This window comes from Aplysia californica, unplaced genomic scaffold, assembly GCF_000002075.1.
Source record: "Aplysia californica isolate F4 #8 unplaced genomic scaffold, AplCal3.0 scaffold00662, whole genome shotgun sequence".
NCBI lineage: Eukaryota > Metazoa > Mollusca > Gastropoda > Aplysiida > Aplysiidae > Aplysia > Aplysia californica.
The window spans coordinates 458893-460790 of NW_004797932.1; positions in this window are offsets into that span (position 1 = coordinate 458893).

A 1898-nucleotide genomic window follows, 5' to 3' on the forward strand; every position below is an offset into this window, starting at 1 on the left:
CACACACACACACACACACACACACATACACAAAGATACACACACACACACACACACACACACACAGTAACTAGTTTCCGACAGAACACAAATGAGAATGACTCGCTCCTGTACCTCCCAAGGTCACGAAATGTGACACAGAGATCCCACATTTATCACGCAAGGCAAACGGCTGATGTAAGGAGGCGCAATCTCTAACTGATCAGCTGATTATAGCTGCTGGACAAATCCAAGAAATCAGGATATGTTGACCTTGACCTTGATCAAGGTCACTCGAGGACGATACAGCCCCCAAGGCAATACTAAGATAATATTATTTAACAATTACAAAGTGATACTAATGATTACAACTCACAAGGCAATAGTAATCTCCTGATTGACTAAATATTCTGCTGTTGATCATGCCCTCAATGTGTCGAAGGTTAAATGATTGTTATTATAATAATCATAGAGATCTGTTATTCATCCTGCTCAGAAACGCACTTTGTGAATGAAGAAAAATGCGTTACATTCTAGATCTAATTCCTTCCAAACAAAATAGACGTATTTCATAAAGCTTCATCCCCCTACCCCCCCCCTCCCTCCACACACACACCCACTCAGCCACCCACACACACACACCCATGTAATTGGTAAATCCAAATTTCCCCAGTGGTTTGTCCTTGAGCGAAAAGTAGGCCTATAATCCTACTAGCTGAGAAAGAAAACTTGTAATTGAATCGTATGTTGTTTACAACCCGGTGTTATAAAATTCTATAAAGATACTTCCGTTTACTCAACTGCTATGAAACAAAATAGGTTTTTCTAATAAATGTCGACCTTATGAACAAGTTTTTAAAAAGTTGCTCTAAAAATTCTGCATTGTTTTCTGTAAAGGATTACGGCCAGGTCTAGAATCTACATGAATGACAGTAGTTCTCATATTGTAGACGGTTTAACGTCACCTTCGACACCGTTCAGACAATTTAGGAGGGGGGTTGTTTCACTCCTGCCAGTCCTGGTCAAACCCAGCCGAGATGTTTTAGTAAGGTTTTACGGCGCTCGCAACTGCATAAGGTCATAATATGAGCGCCAAGGGGTGGATGTCAATAGAGAAGTCCTTACAGGGAATCAGGCTTACTCTGCTCACCTATCTAGCCTCAACAGCACAAAGTCTTCTTCGACTATCAAGGCACCCCGGAAATAACAGTTCACCAAAGAGTGACAGACAAACACATGATAAAAGTAGAGGAAAATGACGAACCGAGTGGGACAGAATGATACAACAAAAAGACAACCGCATGAGAAAATTGAAGTGCGTAAAGATTTCCACCATGGATCGGAATTGTGACGATGGTGGCTTTAAAAAAGCAATACCTAGATCTAGATCTAATTTTTTTTTTTAAAGAGCAGGCTCCATTGAGACGATCCATGACCTTCATCACTTCCGGGGTATTCGCTCTCTAGCACAGGGTACACATGACCTCGTGCACGGAAGAAGATAGTTTTAATCTCAGTCTAAGACGGCGAAAGACCTCAAGATGATGATATCATTATTCTTCTACCATGAACTTTGTCAATGCGTGATCTCCAAGTTCAATACCAGCGGAAAGTTACTGCCCACCTCCGCATCCTCTGGCTTTGCTGTCGCAGCGTGCATGCATCACATAATTCAACAACAAAGGAATTCCAATTAATGAATTAATCAGCTGGTCCAAGGTAAACGAAATCACTGCCATCACCTCGGCACACAAGGTTATGTTTTTGTTTGTTTGTTTGTTTGTTTGTTTGTTGGTTTGTTTGATTGATTATATCGACACAATTTAATAGTACTGGTCATTTAGTGCTCGGGAAAAGAAAGACAGATGGGTAGAAACAACAGAGGGAAAGGGGATTTGTTTGTTGCTTGTTGTCTTTTT